At 36.3% G+C, this 18,622-nt stretch overlaps 1 pseudogene; it reads left to right on the top strand.

Moving 5' to 3' along the window:
- The first annotated feature begins 520 nt into the window (after window positions 1-520).
- LOC105513578 lies at window positions 521-10,671 on the top strand (annotated as a pseudogene).
- Window positions 10,672-18,622: the final 7,951 nt, after the last annotated feature.

Raw genomic sequence — 18,622 nt, 5'->3', positions numbered from 1 at the left:
TGTATTTTGCTTTATCAGCCAATTTGAAAATATTTCTTATTTAATAAGTGATTTAAACCCAGTCACATTTTTATATGACTAATATGTTTGATATCAATTCTATTATATTATTTTATAATTAATTTATTATGTTGTACTTAAACCATAGTCTTTTCTTCTCTATGTTCTTTGCTATATTTAAAATTTTTGTTTGGTTTAGAAAGGTTTGTATTTTTTTACCTATACACCCAATTTTGTGTTTTAACATCCAATTTTAACATCCAATTTTTATTAAAAATTAATAACTGTAAGTAATAAGTAACTTACCTTGAATAAAATGTTCCAGAACACTAACAAACATGTCTATCACACATTATGAACTCAGTTTTAATAAGGTTTGGGAGTGTAGGCTACTGCAGCAGAATGTCCCAGCCGAGAAAGAAAGAGGCTCAAATCTCAGCCAGATTTAAACAATGGCATTTATGGACCAAATTCTTCTTGATTTTACTGAGTTCAGCTTGTAAATAAATTATTTCCAAAGATGAGAATTCAGAACACCTCACACAAGCTGTCTGTAAAGGTTGGGTTATTACTGGTACGCCCCCTCATCCCAGCATCTTCTTTGCTCCCACACTGTTATTTTGATACAGCTAAAAGTTCACCTCCCCACCTCAACTCCAGTACCTCTTAATGAGGGAAGTGTAACACTATCCAGGTGTCTCCCAGCACAGTGAACAGAATGTCATTGCTCTGCACAGTCTGATTTATGTCAGCTTGGTTAGAAATCACCTACATGCTGGAAACCCCCTGTAGAGAGTGTGCACTGGCCCAAGGCCATAGCTCTCTTCTTCTCCTTCTTCTTGTTTCCTTCTCTCTGCCCAAAATCTGTGGTTGGAGGGACATGCTGTGTATTTGTGAAATTATCCTCATAGGAATACAAGGAAGAACTCTGGCCTCCTTGAAATAATTTACACCTAATTTAGTTTAAGGAGCATAAATGATGGGACTGCTTTATAACATCAACAAGAAGCATCATTTGCACAATTTTTCATGCGATGTTGGAGCACATGCAACAAACACTTCCCATCTTCTGGGGCTAGCAAAATCTCTCAGAGTAAGAGATTATTTTTGACATTATGGTTCTAAATCTGAAGAAAAAAAAATAGTCAGGGCAGATGGCCTGGGGCCAGTCAGGAAACCCTTAATCACCCAGAAAAATAAGAAACAGAAGAGGTCATTATTCTTAGTGGGCCAGACTGTAAAACAACGTTTTTAAGTCTTCAGATTTATAGCAAAGCACCTTGAAATATCTCAGGCAATTATGAAGAATGAGACTGCTCCAAAAGGCATTATGCAAAATTTTCTTGCTCATTTTTCTTAAGCAAACAAAACTGCCTAACCATCTTCTAACCTCACTAGAGAGCTTTCCTGTTGTAGCAATCACAGAATTCTTTCACCTTGGTAAATATAGCACAGTAAATTAATTAATCCTAAGCATTATAATAATTTAATGGAAGAAGATATTAATTAGGAACCATAAACATAGACTTATTCATTTTCAAGTATATAATTTGGCCCTAATGTCTTCCACCTGTCAGTGTACAAAGACTATGAGAAATTGACTAGAAGGCCTTCAGGTGAGTGAGCCATATTGGACCAGAGTCATAAATCCTACAATTAAAGGCAGCAGTAAAGATTAAAGTGAAAATGAAATTAATATTTACAGAGTGCTGCAATGCGCCAGGCTCATTGTACCTAAACCCTTTCATTATATCATTATATCATATGTACATTAAATCATTTAATACTTAACAATGACCATGAAATAAAAGCCTTATTACCTGCATTTTTATAAATGAAGAAACTGTGACCTTGACTAGGTAAGTGACTTACCCAAGCTCACACAGCTGGCTTGTGGCAAAGTTAAAATTGATTTCCAAAGACCATTTTCATTCTAGAGTTCCATACTAGCAATGGGCAGACCCGTGTGGAAACAGGGCCTAAACCAAAATATGCAATGACATTTTATCATAATAAAAAGTAATAATAATAATGAGATTTTTCATGTCACTCTTATTGTCAGTACATTTTAACACACATACCTTAAAATGCTTAAAAACACACACAAAAAGTTGGCAGTAGCTTCAGTTAGCTGTTGAACACTAAAGCCTTAAAATTAGCACACATGGGTGGTTACCATAGAAAGCTCTGATGCTGAATAGGAACATGCTAATAAATGATTTAGTCATATATTAAAAGTTCACTCTTCATATTCTAAGTGGCCCAAGTAATATAGGAATGTATTTTGGAATTTCCTGGGACTATTTTCATAAGGAAAGTCACATGTTCAAGGGAAGATATAACATGCACTAGAAATCAGGCAAACTTGTTTTAGTCCAGCTGAGTCATCAGGGTTGGTCATTTAACTTACCTGGGCCACAGTTTCTCCATCCACAAAATAAAGGAATGCAACTGAATAATTTACAATCATTTTCAAGGGTAAAATTTTGATTGTGAGCTGTTTCATCAATAAAAAATTTTGTTTAAAAAGATGGCTCATAATCCTGAATTTCATAGACTGTTCCTCCCCTACCCAAGGGTTTATAGGAACACGGATAAGAGATCACCTTTAGAGACAACTCCAATAAATTAGAGACATATGTTTCTTTTGACCTTAATATTTACAAAGTTATATCTTGCTTATATGGCTTGAAGAAGAATGATAAATATAATGTCCTCAGAACATAATTCTTTTTTCACAACTAGCATACAGAGATGAATATTATTGATGCTAAGATCAAGTTTCCTGACTCTCAGTAGGAATCATTGTACATGTGTTAATTAATCATTAGAAGCCTGGTCCATTTTTTGTCCAAATGAGCAAGTAGCTGCTGTTAGAAAGAAATAGAAGATTAAATATACCAGGTAACATTATACATTAAAAAGGTAAAAGCTATAAACTTTAAAAAACTATAAATTAATATGGTAAAAGTTAACATGAAGAATTTAAACACAATGCTAGTATTGTTTCATTTATAGTTTTCTATAGTTATTTTGTTTTAGATGTTTCAGTTTGCTAGTCATGAGTAAATGTAAACTGAATAATTAGATAGAATTACGATTATTTTAACAGCAAAAGTTAGAAAAGTATCTTCAGTGAAACCAAAATTTTGGGGAAATTTATAAAAATGTCATCAGTTATTAGAATTTCAGCAGATTATAGGGATATATACAGCAATAATAATACTATAGTAGGGAAATATTACTATTATACAATAATAAATATGGTGAAGTGAGTCTGTCTTCACAAGATTACATGTTGAGGTTAAAATTCATCATTCTCTTTAGAGTTTCATAGGAACAGCTGAAATTGTGTCTCATTCATGTGTAAACAAGGCCACACTCAATACTGTGTATTAACATGTATACGAACATAAATGTGAATATGTAGTAACAAATTGAGTTACTAACTCAGTAAGCCAGTACGAAAGAAGTGTTTATATAAAATGAAATTTGGTGTAGCGCTCTGAAATCAACAGAACTAGATCTGAACCTTAACTTTCCCATTTACTAGCTGTATTCATCTATGTTCTTCAGAGGAACATGAGCCAATAGGATATATGTACATATATATAGAAAGAGATTTATTTAAAAGAATGGGATTATATGACTATGGGGGCTTGGCGAGTCCAAAATCACCAAGGAGGCAGGAAGGCTAGAGATACAGGAAAGAGTTGCAGTTTAAGACCAAAGGCATTTCTGCTGTAGAACCAGGAAGATCCAGTGTTGCAGAGAAAGTCCAAATGCAGTCTGTTGGGAGAATTCCCTCCTGCTTAGGGATGGTTAGGTTTTTGTTCTCTTCAGGACTTCCAACTGATTGGTGGAGACCCACCCACAATATAGAGAGCAATCTGTTTTACTCAACATCTATTGATTTACAAGTAAAGTTCGCAGAAATATTCAGAATAATGCTTGACCAAGTATCTGTGCTCCATGGCTCAGCTAAGCTGACACATAAAATTAGTCATCACACTAACTGTGCAAGTTTAAGCAAATAAATAACCTTCTCTGAACCTCAGTCCTTGTGAAATTTGTATAATAATATTTACCTCTTAGAGTTGCCGTGAGATTATGTACATATAGTGAGTACACAGCAGGCAATTAACAAATATCAGTTTTCTATACGTACACATTTTTATGACCATGATTCCTAAGTATAATTGGCATATTTAAAGTGAAATAAAACTGAAAAAAAAGAAAAAATAAATAAAATATATTTTGAATATATGTTCTTCCTCACAGAATTGATAAATAAAACACAATAGAAAGTAGTTTACTCCTGTTTACTCTCCATGCTTACAATGGACTATATCTTAATGGTGTTCTTATAACTTGACTTAAGGCTCCATTTGGTTTGGTGCCTAAAACCACACCTAGGCATGTGTTAATGATCAGTCATATGCATGCTGCCGTTCTGGAGCAGTTATCTACTGTCAAATTCTTACTTGAGACATGTATAACAAGCAGAAATTCATTGTTTTAAAGAATGTTTCACTATATTGCCCAACTGAAAACAAAGTAATATTTATGACCTCTCATTTGGAAGATTAATATATAATTTTTAAAGACAGATGAATGCAGCCAGCTAAAATAGAAGCTGCTCTTAATCTCTAACCTTTCCTCCAAATTTAACCAAAGTCTCTTTCTGAGGTTAGAAGAACTACAGAGTTTCGCTCAATTTTTCTTCATTTGTGCCTCTCTCTGCAGTTTTGGGTTCCAGCTGGAAGCAAACATACCCAAATACCCCAGATGAAGTTGTTCTCATAAGATGTCCAGCCCAGTTTTCAAGACTTGAGAGGTTCAGAGGGTTCAGATAAAGTTTGGGATCAGCAGCCAAGCACTTGAATGCTTATCTGAATTGAACCTTCTAAGTTTCGTCCAATATTAGCCCTTTAACTGGAAATAAATGTTCATTACCTCTAATTAGCTCTTTGTGTCTTAGATACATCTGGATCTCACATAGCATTAAGATATTACACATTTGTCATTTTGCATGTTTTTGTGGAGATTTTTGGGTTGTAATATTTTAATAAATTAAATTACAGTCACAAGAGGAAATAGATAAAGAAGAGTTTAGTGATATATTTATATATTTGCCAATTACCAATACGTAAAGACATATAAGTTTTAGACTTGGCGATGGAGATCACCTAATTCTATGGCAGAGGCATATGACATGGAACTATAGTTCACTATTTCCCCCCAAAATAATTAGCATATTTAACAAGTAAATGTTTCATAATCTGTATGGAAACCCAAGAGCAGATAATTCCTTTTAATTTAAAATTGGAAAAAGTGAAAAAGAAGTTCTGGTTTGAGATGGCTGAACATAATTCTTTTCTCCCACTAGAGACCCCAATAAAATGATAGTAAAGGATAAATCTTTAACACTGAAGAGAATAGGAAAGGGGTAAACAGCAGTTAGGACATTGTAACAACTCTATGTAAATCAAAAACGAAATGGGAAGAGTGAGGTCAACAGACTAGAGTTACCTGACACCTCCCACCAAGAAAAACAGACCAAAACAACAAATGAATAAAAATGTTTTGACTAGAGAGAGTTAGGAAGTATGCTGAAAAGCACCAGGGAAATAGCAAAATCCCTGTGAAGCACAGAAGCCCAGGGTAGAACCATAGGGAAAGAAGTGAGGCATTCTGCCTCTGCCACACTGTCTTCTTCACCAGGACTGGCTTCTAGTCAGGGTAACTTCTTACAGGGAAAATGTAAGTTGGATATCCCCAGTCATCCCTACTGCTGCCACAAATGCCAGCGATCCTTGCTCAGGAGAATCCCCCAGTCCTCATAGACCCTAAATCCAATTTGAAGAGTATCCAAAATTTCACACAAGTACACTGCTGCAGAGTAGGAGCCTACACTGAACCCCATACAATGCACCATACCTCACTAAAACTCCAGGCTGTTAAGGATGGGTACCATCTTTAAACCAAGCCCACTGCTAGAGTGGCTAGAGTGTGTCCTGTCCTGGCAGTTTGTAGCAACTAACTCTCACCATCCCTGAGGCTCCATGATCTTTCTGTCACATTCACATGGGTGCCTATAGCACCACAACCCTGGCTGCCTGGATTCTAGACCATATGAACAACCAAGACTCTGGTGCTCAAGTCCATGCAGGACATCACCCCTAAGGGAACAGGTATACCTGTACAGTGGGAATACTACCATGCAGCTACCTCAATGCCCTGCCCACATGCACTCATGTTGTACACCTGGCTGGACGGCAAGTTCATGTGTACTCACACCTAACCTAACTGCCAGTTCTGGAGCAGCTCTGCTTCCCTGCAGGCTGTTGCAGGTCCTCCCAGCTCCACTGCACTCACACTGAATCCATTCTTGGCCTGACAGCTGTTATGGTAGAAGAGTCATCCTTGCACACAGACTGCTGCAAGACTTCCAGGTTCCACTACACCAGCATGAACCTTCACTTAACCCAAAAGTTGGTCCAGCAGCAATGCTGCCTCTACAGGCAGATAGCCACAGGACTTCCCATCTTGATGTACTCACACAAACCCGTGCCTGGCACAATAGCTGGCCTGAGGGTGGCCCACCCCCAGACAGACTGCTGTAGGACTTCCCGGCCTTGCCATATCTACACATGGCTCAGTTCAGTCTCAGCTATCCCAGCAATGGCCTCCACCTCCCTAGAAAGCCTGACACAGCCTCTTGGCCTGTTGTGCCTACACACATCCAACCCAACAACCAGCTCAGCACTCCCACCTACAGCAAAACTATACCAACACCATCATAAACTCATGCAGCCTAGACCACTAAGGCAATCACTGAAATTACTGACAGTGATTACAGCTGAAGAAACTGCATGGCGATCATGTTACTGACTCACTCAAAACGAAAGTCAATACACCATACCTCACTAAAACTCTAGAAAGTATCTACAGGAAGAAGTCTATCCCTATGACAATTAATTCACAACTTGGAAAAAGAAACTATTCCACAAGATGCACACAGATCAATGAAGGGACATAAGAACTATGAAGAACCAAGGAAGCATGACACCTCCCCCCGAAACACAGTAAATCTCTAGTAACAGACTCCAAAAAAAAAGGATATTAACAAAATGTCTGAAAATTTTCAAATCAATGATCTTAATGAAACTCAGTGAGATACAAGAGAATATAAACAAACATTTCAATGCAATCAGAAAAGCAATTCATTATCTGAATGAGAATTTCAACAGAGATAGATATTACATGAAAAAAACAATCAGAAACATCAGAACTGAAAAAATTCAGTTAATGAAATAAAAACTGCAATTGAGAGCTTCAGCAATCGACAAAACAGAATAAAGAATTTCTGAACTTAAACAGATCATTGAAAATAACTCAGACGGGAAAACATAAAATAAGAATAGAAGACGATAAAAAAAGCCTATGGGGCTTATGGGATGCCCTTAATTTTACAAATTTTCTCATTATAGTAGTTTTAGAGGGAGAATAAATCAATAAAGAAAGTCACAGAAAACCTATTTAATGAAATAATAGCTGAAAATTTCCCACATATTGGGAGATATATGAACATCCAGATTCTAGAAGCTCAAAGCTCCTCAATTAGATTCAACTTCCAAAACATCCTCTCTGAGGCATATTATAATCAAACTGTCAAAAGTCTAAGACAGAGAGATAATTCTAAAAACTTGAAGAGAAAAGCATCAAGTGATATAGAAGGGGATCTCCATGAGACTATTAGCAGATTTCTTAGCAAAAAACTTGCAGGCCAAGAGAGTGAATGATATATTAAAAGAGAGTTTAACAAATAAATTCTTTCAGTCAGGAATACTATATCCAACACAGCTATCCTTCAGAAATAAAAGAGAAATAAAGACCTTTACAGAAAAACAAGGCCTGAGAGAATTCATCACCATTAGACTAACCCTACAAGAAATACTTAAGGAAGTGCTACAACTGAACATAAAAGGACCATAATTACTACCATGAAAACACATGAAGGTATAAAACTCACCAGTAGCAATCAATTCATAAATCAAACTCAGAATACCACAGTGATATAATGGTGCTATGTAAATCTCTCAATTCTCTGACATAAAGGTTTAAAGTAAAAGTGGTCAACAACAACAACAATTACAATTAGTGGCTAAGGAACATGTAATAGAGAAGAAAAATTAGGCAATAAAAATTTAAATTGAAAGGAGGAAAATGTCCAGAGTATTTTTATGTGACCATAGTTAAGTTGCTATCAGTTTAAAATAGTCTATTTTGGCAAGACTCTTTATGCTAGCCCAATGATAACCACAAAGAAAGCAATTATAGCAAATACACAACTAATAAAGAGTAAGGATAAAAGCTTCACACCAAACCACAAAGTTATACAACAAAAGAAAAAGTGGGAGTAAATAATCTATTAAACAACAATAAAATAATTAACAAAATGGCAGGAGTAAGTTCTTATCTAACAATAATCTTTAATGTAAATGGTTTAAACTCTTTGATTAAAAAATAGAGAGTAGCTGCACGAATAAAAAAAATAGATCCAACTATATTCTGCCTACAAGAGACTCACCTTAGCAGTAAAGACAAACAGACTAAAAATAAAGGGATGGGAAAAGATCTCATACAAACACAAATTAAAAGCAAGGAGGAATAGTAATATTTATATATAATAAAATAGAATTTCAGCCACATATAGTAAAAAGAGGCAAAGATTATTCTATAATGATAAGGGGATCAGTTCAACAAGATGATATAACAATTGTAAATTTATATGCACCCAAACTGGAACACCCACATAGCAAATGTTATTAGTCCTAAAAAGAGAAGCTGAAATGCAATTATAGGGGACTTCAACAGCCCACTTTCAACAATACCCTTACTGAGAATATACCCAAAGAAATAGAAATCATTCTATCATAAAGACACATGCACACATATGTTCATTGCAGCACTATTCACAGTAACAAAGATATGCCATCAACATAATACCATGGGTAGACTGGATAAAGAAAATGTGGTATAGGCCAGGTGTGGTGGCTCAGGCCCATAATCCCAGCATTTGGGGAGCCTGAGGCAGGCAGATCACCTGAGGTCAGGAGTTCAAGACCAGCCTGGCCAACATGGCAAAATCCTGTCTCTACTAAAAATGAAAAACTAGCCAGGCGTGGTGGCACGTGCCTGTAATCCCAGCTACTGAGGAGGCTGAGGCAGGAGAATTGCTTGAACCTGGGAGACAGAGGTTGCAGTGAGTTGAGATTGTGCCACTGCACTCCAGCCTGAGCAATAAAGTAAGACTCCTTCTCAATTTTTAAAACATGCGGTACATACACAGCATGGAATACTATGCAGCCATAAAAAAAAAAGAGATCACGTCCTTTACAGGAACTAGATGTAGCTGGAGGCCATTATCCTTAATAAACTAACACAGGAACAGAAAACAAAATACTGCACATTCTCACTTATAAGTGGGAGCTAAATGATGAGAACACATGGACACATAAAGGGGAATAACACACACTGGGTTGTATGGAAGGGTGGAGGGTGGGAAGAGACAGAGGATCCAGAAAAATAACTATTGAGTACTAGGCTTAATACCCAGGTGAAAAATAATCTGTACTACAAGTCCCCACAACACGTTTATCTATGTAACAAACCCGCACGTGTACTCCTGAACTTAAAAATTTAATTTTTAAAAAGATCAACAAAAAGAAATGTTTGTTTAAAAAAACAAAACTGAGAAACTTTAACTATATTGAGAAAAAAAATGAAGACTCAAAAATAATAAAAGATGAAAAATTAGACATTACAATTGATACCACAGAAATACAAAGACACAGAAGAAATTATTTTGAATAACTATACTCCAACAAATTTGATAACATAGAAGAAATGGATAAGTTCCTGGAGTGCAACCTACCCAGATTAAATTATGAAAAAAATAGAAAATCTGAACAGACCAAAGAGTGAGAAAATTGATTCTGTAATAAAAAGTCAGGAGTGCAGCCAGGTCAGACCTGGGGGCTCCGCATGCTGCAGCTGTCCCCAGGTGCCCCCACCATAATCTCCGTGGAACCTCACAGAGCAGAGCCAGCAGACTAACCTGAGCCAGCCACCATGAGTCAGGCAGCGGGCGTCCAGGTGCAGGGAGGGACATGATGCACGTACATGGCCCTCGTGGCCACCATGGCAGACAGCGGCCCTGGCCCCAGGGAGGGGGTGTGGTGACTCAGGACCATGTGTTTACTTTAAGAGCCCACCCCACAGAACCACAGGAGAGGGCCCGGGCAGCACAGACGATGAAGGCCCAGTGAGGCACCAAGGGAAGGTCACCATCAAGTATGACCACAAGGAGCTACAAAGGGCTTCAACCTGGAGGAGTGGATCCTGGAGCAACTAAACAACTCCCCAACTGCCAGGAAGAGGTGATACCAGAACTGGAGATTGACATGGATGAACTCCTGGACATGGAGAGTGATGATGTCCAGGCTGCCAGGGTCAAGGAGCTGCTGGTTGACTGTTACAAACCCACCGAGGCCTTCAACTCTGGCCTGCTGGACAAGATCAGGGGCATGCAGAAGCTGAGAACACCCCAGAAGAAGTGAGGGTCCTCGACCCAGGTGAATGGGGGCTCAGGACAATCGCTGTCCCCCCGACCTTGTAGCAACAGCAATACCAGGGGCCCTGTGGCCAGGCTCAGTGTCATAATCAGATCTCTTCCCTTACCCCCTTCATTTTCCATTTTTGGGATTCTTCATTGTTATTAAACTGATGAGACTTTTTGTGTTTTTATGTTGACTCAGTGGCTCAGGCCCTTTAATAAAGCTAGGATATGCCTTTGGTGCAGCTAAAAAATAAAAATAATAAAAAGTCTTGATTCAAAGAAAAGCCAAGGGTCTGATAACTTCACTGCTTAATTAGTTCTAAAAAAGAACTACTACCAGTGCTTCTCAAACTATTCCAGAAAATTGAAGAGGAAAGAATACTTCCAAACTCATTTTATCAGGCCAGCTTTATGTTGATTTCAAAACTAAATAAGGACTCAACAACAACAACAACAAAAAGAAAACTACAGGCCAATATTCCTGATGAACATAGATGTAAAAATTCTCAACAAGATACTAGCAAACTGAATCCAGGAGCACATTAAAAAATCATTTACTATGACCAAGTCAGATTCATCCCATGGATGCAAGGATGGCTTAATATATGCAGATCAGTAAATGTGGTACACCACATTAACAGAAAGAAAGACAAAAACCATATATCATTTCAATAGAGAAAAAGCATGTGACAAAATTCAACATTCTTTCATGATCAAAACTCTCCACAAATTAGGTATAAAAGGTACATACATCAACACAATAAAGACCCACAACTAACATCATACTGAATAAAGAAAAGCTGAAAGCTTCTCTTTGAAGATCAGGAACAAGTATGCCAACTTTCACCACTTCTATTTGATATAGTTCTAGAAGTCCTAGTCAGAGCAATTAGGCAAGAGAAAAAAATTAAAGAGATCTAAACTGGAAAAGAGGAAGTCAAATTGTTCCTGTTTGTAGATTATATCATCTCATATATAGAAAACCTTGAAGACTGCACCAAAACAATGGTAGAACTAATAAATATATTCAGTAAAGTTTCAGAATACAAAATAAACATCTAAAAATTAGTAACATTTCTATATGCTAATAGTGAACTATCTGAAAAAGAAATCAATAAAATAATTTCATTTACAGTAACTACAAAAACCATAAGATACCTAGTAATAAACTTAACCAAGTAGGTAAAAGATCTATACATTGAAAACTATAAAATATTGATAAAGAGTACACAAATAAATGAAAAGATGTCTTGTGTTCGTGAGTTAGAAGAATTAATGTTGTTAAAATGCCCACACTTCCCAAAGCAATCTGCATATTTAGTACAATCCCTATCAATATACCAAATGACATTCTTCACAGGAATAAAAAAAGCAACCTTCGTATAAAACCACAAAAACCCCAAATAGCCAAAGATATCTGAGCGAAACCAACAAAGCTGGAGGCATCGCACTACCTGATTTCAAAATATACTACAAAGCTATAGTAACCAAACAGCCTGGTACTGTCATAAAAACAAACAGATAAACCAATGAAGAGAATAGAGAGCCCAGAAATGAACTCATGCACCTACAGCCAACTGATTTTCAACAAAAATATCAAGAACGCACAATGGGAAAAAGATAGTCTCTTCAATAAGTGGTGCTGGGAAAATTGTATATCCACAAGCAGAAGACTGAAACTACCCCACTACTTCTCACCATATACAAAAATCAACTCAAGATGGATTAAAGATTTAGATGTAAAACCAAAATAATAAAACTACTAGAAGAAAACATAGGGAAGATGTTTCATTACACTGGGCTGGGCAACAATTTCTTTAAGAAAGACCTCAAAAGCACAGGTGACAAAAGCAAAAATAGTCAAATGAGATCACATCAAAATAAAAGTTTTTGTACAGCAAAGGAAACTATTAACAGTGAAATGACAATCTATAGAATAGGTGAAAATATTTGCAAACTATACATTGTACATTTGACAAGGAATTAATATCTAGAGTATATATAAGAAATTTAAAATTCAACAGCAAAAACACGGGCAAAAGATTTTAATTGACATTTCTCAAAAAATACAGACAAATGGCCAACAGGTATATTAAAAATGCCCAGTATCACTATCAGGGAAATGCAAATGAAAATGACAATGAGATATCATCTTACCCCAGTTAGAATGACTATCATCAAAAAGGCAAAAAATAACAAATTCTGGTGAGGATGTAGAGAAAAGGGCACTCTTATACACTATTAATAAGAACGTAAATTAATATGGCCATTATAGAAAACAGTATGGAAGTTTCTCAAAAAAACTTAAAATAGAACTACTATATTACCCAGTAATCTCACTACTGGATATTTACCAACAAGAAAGGAAATCAGTGTACCAAAGTGATACCTGCACCTTCATGTTTACTGTAGCACTATTCACAATAGCCTAGATACAGAGTCAACCTAAATATCAATCAACAGATGAATGGTTAAAGAAAATATTATATATATAAAATATATATATATGTAATATGTTTAGCTGAAAATATATTATTATGTATTATTAAAATATTATACAAATATATATTTATAAATATATTTAAATATATCATATATTATGTAATACAAATTACATATGTAAATGTATATAATATTTTTATATACTATCCAACCATAAAAAAGAATAAAATCCTATCAATAACAACACAGATGAGACTGGAAGACAATCCTTCCTGCAACGTGGATAAGACTGGAGGACATTATGTTAAGTGAAATAAGTCAGGCACGGAAAGATAAATACTGTATGTTCTCACTATTATGTGAGACTTAAAATAATTGAGATTATAGAAATAGAGAGTAGAATAGAGATTATTAGAGGCTGTGAAGGATAGTGGGGAGAGGAAAATAGGGAGTGGTTTGTTAACTGATGCAAAACTACTGCTAGATAAGAGAATTAAGTTCTAGTGCTCATTTTAGTGTCCTGTGGCACTCTAGGGTGACTATGACTAATAATAATTTCGTGTATATATTTTAAAAGCTAGAAGAAAGAATTCTTAATGTTCACAATCCAAACAAATGATAAATGTTCAAGATGATGGATATGCTAACTACCTTGATTTGGTCATTAAACAATGTATACATGTATTGAAATGTCACTCTGAAATTCATAACTATGTACAATTATTACATGTCAATTAAAAATTTTCAAAAATTAAAAATAGAAATACCATATGATCCAGCAATCTCAAGACTATGTATATATCCAAACAAAATGAAATTAGTATACTGAAGAGATACCTGCGCTCCCATGTTTATTGCAGCGTTATTCACTAGCCAAGATATGGAATCAACTTAAGCATTCAACAATCAATAAATGGATAAAGAAAATATGCTATATCTAAACAATGGGTTAGTATTTGGTCATTAAAAAGAATGAAATCCTATAATTTGTGACAACATGGGTGAAATTGGAGGATATCATGTTAAGTTATATAAGCCAGACACAAAAAAACAAACACCCCATGATCTTATGCATATGTGGTATCTAAAAAAAAAAAAAAAAAAGTTGATATCATAAAGAGAATAAAACTGGCCGGAAAGCAGAGGATGAAGAGAGGTTGGTCAACAGGTGCAAAGTTAGATAAGAGGAATAAGTAATAGGGTGATGTTGTTTGACAGTAAAATAGTGTATATTACAAAATAGCTAGTTGAGAGGCTTTTGAATGTTCTCACCACAAAGAAGTGATAAATGCATGAAGTAATGGATACACTAACTACTCTGATTGGATCATTTTGTATCATAGATACGTATCAAAACATCAAAATTGTACCCCATAAGTATGTCTATTTATAAAATGCCAATTTTAAAAAAATAAGAAAAACACTAAAATATTCATGCCTTTAAGTCTAAAATTGAAGACTGTTCAAAAAGTTTGTTTTAGTAAACATACATTTTAAATTTTCATTTTATAAAACACTGAAGTATAAACTCTGCAAGGTTATTCTGAAATGCAACATTCTAATTTTCTATTCACTTTTATTTATTTGTGTTTATTATTATTATTATTATTATTATTTTTCTTGAGACAGAGTTTTGCTCTTGTTGTACAGGTTGGAGTGCAATGGTGCAATCTCAGCTCACCACAACGTCCGCCTCCTGGGTTCAAGCAATTCTTCTGCCTCAGCTCCCCAAGTAGCTGGGACTATAGGCGCCCGCCACCACGCCCAGTTCATTTGTATTTTTAGTAGAGATGGGGTTTCTCCATGTTAGTCAGGCTGGTCTCAAAGTCCCCACCCCAGGTGATCTACCCACCTCGGCCTCCCAAAGTGCTGGGATTACAGGCATGAGCCACCACACCCGGCCTTCTATTCACCTTTTAAGAAGAGTTATTTTATCCTTTCATACCTCGTATTCACTTAGCTACAACAAAATGACACATGGTCATGTTTAACTTAGGAGCATTAATTGATGTTTGGTAATGAAACATCAAAAGTGATGGATCTGAACTTTTTCACTGATTTATCCACATTGAGATTCTGCCTGTGATCCATTTGCTGAGACAGACATTAGGAATAAGTACCTTAATATTATTATTTTAGATACAAGAAGAGGAAATTAAGCCTTGAATTCCATGTATAAAAATACATTACTATAAAGTCAAAGATTTGACCATTTAGTACAGTATGACCATTAGTATTTTTACCGTTATTATTAATCATACACTGTATGAAAAAATATAATGAAAGGGTATTAATGTGGTTAAAACAGAGCAAGGAAGGGATAGCCCAGAATATACCAGAGGGGATCACAGTGAGAAGAAAGCTAGCCTTCTGGCCAAATGTGAAATGGTCATAGGCTTAGGATCAGCAGGTACTGAGTCAGTGTCAAGAGTGAGAAGGAATGCCAAAAATACGGGCAATATTAACGTTGTGATCCGCAACAATCATTGATCACATTACAGAATATCTCATTTGCTACCACGGCATAGCATTATCTTGGATTATCTCTGTGGGACACCATCATCCAACTAGTGATCTTATTCAACATTCAGGTATGATTCTCCACTCACAAAAAAAAGTTAAGGTGTTATGATAGTCTTCTGAAATACACATCATTATATGTTGAAAGAGGCAAATTATTTTGAGAAACATATCACAGCAAAAGGGATGAGAAGGATCATCAAATTATTGGAGAAGAGAAACATCCTACTTCTGATTACTTCATTCCAACATCTTTTATGACTTATGAAGATTCCCTGAGCAAGCCATTGACTTTTGTTTTGAATGGTCTACAGCAGTGTGGGACAGTAAGACATATGAGAGCTAAGTTCCGGTGCTGCTGAAGTCAATGAACTATAATAACATTCACTCATATGGACATCTCTGTCCCTGAATATCCTCATCTTTAAAATGACAAAGGGGCTTGGTAGGTGACTTTTTCTTCAAAGCATCTATAGCTTTAAAAATCAATGGTCCTGTGAAAGAAGAAAAATCAACAACACATTTTATAAATGAAGAAAAGAAAGATACTGGAAACTGAAGGCTACTGAACTTAATAAGCATGATGATAAGACTCAGGAATCTTGCTGAAAAGTCTAGCAAGAATAAAAGAAGACTTATGGCAAAAAATAATAATAATAAAATTCAGCAGAGGTATAAATAACCAAAGAACTTAAATCCAATAATATTTATTAAGTAGCAAGTATGTGTAAGTATTTTGCTAAGGCTGGGAATGTAGCAACACAAGGTGTATCCCCTACATTCCTTATGCATGCCGACAAATATAGAAAATGAAGAGTATTTCATCTAGGCATAGAGTGTCAGTAAAGGCTTCTCAAAGAAAATGTTGTAGAAGGTGATACATAAAAGGTTACCTCAGCAAATAGTGGAAAAGACTTCTGGGGAAAGGTTAAGACTGGTTGAGCAATGTCTTGAATGTTAACTCTGTGCAACAGCTATCAATTGAATAGGTAGACAATTTCATGTCCCGGTCCATGAAGTTAAGTAGTGACAAACCTACTAAGAAGCAACCCACATCTACTTCACATTTCCTACAGAGAAGTATTGCCCTGCTGCTACTCAAAATTGTCTCTGTCACACTGTAACATTCTGGAAAATAATGTTTTCAAAGGGAGAAGACAATCAATTGGAGAGATGGAGGGACACAGAGAGCTGTCAGAAATTGAATTCTTCCTCCTCTATTACAAATCATATAAGCAGGGAGTTTTCCATTAAGACAAAATATTCCATTATAAGAAATAGCAATAACTAAAAAGTTATGTTGAAAAAAGACAAACTGAATGAAACTGGCCAAAAAACAAAAGCCAGGATTGCATCGCCAAGATGTTTACGAAAAGGATTGATATTTGTAAAGTGAAAATTAATGGAATTAAAGAATGAGCAATATTTTGAAATGTTTAAAAGTTTGTAAGAAATCTCTTAAACTAAATCCAAGCAGAGGTGCTATTGGAATGTTTTAAGAAGCAAAATCTGAGTAAATCCCAAACAAGTTATAGGACACAGGAGGTCCTGCCACATGAAGGCATGAGCAGCAGACAAGACATGGTCACTCTTGTTGACCATCCCAGGTGAACCTGACCCTCAGTTATCCCAAGTCACATACCAGACATGTGAGGCAAGACATCATCTTCAGGGGGGACCTCCAAGTCCCAGTCATCCCAACTCTGTCATTGGAGTCACCCAGCTATTTGAGTCATCTCAGCTGAAGCCCCAAACATATGGAGAAGAGAAGAGCTGTCCCTTCATACCTTACTGAATTCTTGAGCCTCAGAATCTGTGAACATATTAAAATGGTGTTTTTCTCCTCGGTGTTGTGGTAGTTTGCTACCCAGCAATCAATCAATAGACAGAAGAAGCATTATTAGGCATTTACATCTCATGCATGCATCCAATGTTTATCAAAAGCCTCAAGCAGCCAGACATTATACTGGCTTTATTTAGGTTAGATGAATTTTTCTGAATCTTTCTCAAGATTAGGTGTTGCTGGAAGCTGGGTTGCAGAGGCAGTGGGCAAGATACTAAGTACATTAGGATGCCTGATGTGAATAAGTTGAGGGATGGCACAGAGGATAAAGAAAAATTTAGAACAACAGAGGATAGAGGACAAAATAAAACAAGTTGAGATTATTTCCCTGGACCCTATCTGGCTTCACAACTGGGTATCTGACTGCATGATCTCATTTTTATGTGGAATCTGAAAGATGAACTCAAAGAAACAGAGGAGAATGGAGGTTACCAGGGGCTGGAGACAGAGGGGTGGATTAGACAGATGTTGGTTACAGGATATGAAATCTCAGTTTGACAGGGGGAATAAGTTCAGGAGATACGTTGTACAAATGGTGATTACAGTTAATAAAACAATGTATTGTATACTTCAAAATTGTTAAAGTATGGATTTTAAACACTTATTACACAAAAATGATAAGTATATGATATAATGAGTATATTAATTAGCTTTAGTCATTCTACGATGTATACATATATCAAAATTTTATGTCTTGCACCATAATTACATATAATTTTATGTCAATTTTTAAAAATTGAAAAATTAGGGCTGGGTACGGTGGCTCACACCTATAATCCCAGCACTATGGGAGATCGAGGCAGGCAGATCACGACGTCAGCAGTTCGAGATTAGCCTGGCCAACATGGTGAAACCCCATCTCTACTAAAAATACAAAAATTTGCCAGGCATGATAGCAGGCACCTGTAATCCCAGCTACTCGGGAGGCTGAGGCAGGAGAATTGCTTCAACCTGGGAGGCGGAGGTTGCAGTGAACCTAGATCATGCCTCTGCAGTCCAGCCTGGGTAACAGAGCAAGACTCCGTCTTGGCTAAAAATACAAAAATTAGCCAGGCATGATAGCAGGCACCTATAATCCCAGCTACTCGGGAAGCTGAGGCAGGAGAATCGCCTGAACCCAGGAGGCGGAGGTTGCAGTGAGCTGAGATAGTGCCATTGCACTCCAGCCTAGGAGACAGGGAGAGACTCCATCT

This window comes from Colobus angolensis, unplaced genomic scaffold, assembly GCF_000951035.1.
Source record: "Colobus angolensis palliatus isolate OR3802 unplaced genomic scaffold, Cang.pa_1.0 Scaffold231, whole genome shotgun sequence".
In the NCBI taxonomy this organism is placed as follows: Eukaryota; Metazoa; Chordata; class Mammalia; order Primates; family Cercopithecidae; genus Colobus; species Colobus angolensis.
Note: the sequence above shows the minus strand (reverse complement) of the source record. Positions and strands in the feature narration are given on the sequence as shown.